The sequence below is a fragment of the Calidris pugnax genome, unplaced genomic scaffold, assembly GCF_001431845.1.
Source record: "Calidris pugnax isolate Ruff unplaced genomic scaffold, ASM143184v1 scaffold76, whole genome shotgun sequence".
NCBI classification, from domain to species: domain Eukaryota; kingdom Metazoa; phylum Chordata; class Aves; order Charadriiformes; family Scolopacidae; genus Calidris; species Calidris pugnax.
In genome coordinates this window covers 1,544,519-1,544,844 of record NW_015090827.1, presented here as the reverse complement: position 1 = coordinate 1,544,844, position 326 = coordinate 1,544,519, and the positions used below count along the sequence as shown (strand labels likewise).

Sequence of the window (326 nt, the reverse complement as noted above, 5' to 3'; positions counted from 1 at the left end):
TCCCCGAGGCGGGACCCCGGCCCCGGCCGCCGTCACCTCCCCGCAGGAACTCGGAGGGAAGAAGAAACACACCGGGAATAAAGTGTTAATTATCCTCCATGAATTATTCATGGAGTCGGGGATTTTTTTTTTTTTTTTGGCGGAGTAATGGCTTCGCTAATCCCCGATCAATTAATGGGAAATGAAATTTGAATGATAATGAAAACTCCAGAGATGAAAGGAATTAAGTAATTCTCGCGGCTGGCGACAGAAATCTAAACAACGGGGCTTCTCGCAGGGTCTCCACCCCCCCCTTCCTCCAGCTGCCGTTCCCCCCCCCAAAAAGC

General features: G+C 50.9%; 1 protein-coding gene across 6 annotated transcripts in view; it reads right to left on the bottom strand.

The window, feature by feature from the left end:
• The window catches only part of DYNC1I1 (dynein, cytoplasmic 1, intermediate chain 1), a 164,407-nt gene that overhangs the window by 22,103 nt on the left and 141,978 nt on the right, over positions 1-326 (bottom strand). The gene's annotated exons all lie outside the window — the stretch shown is intronic.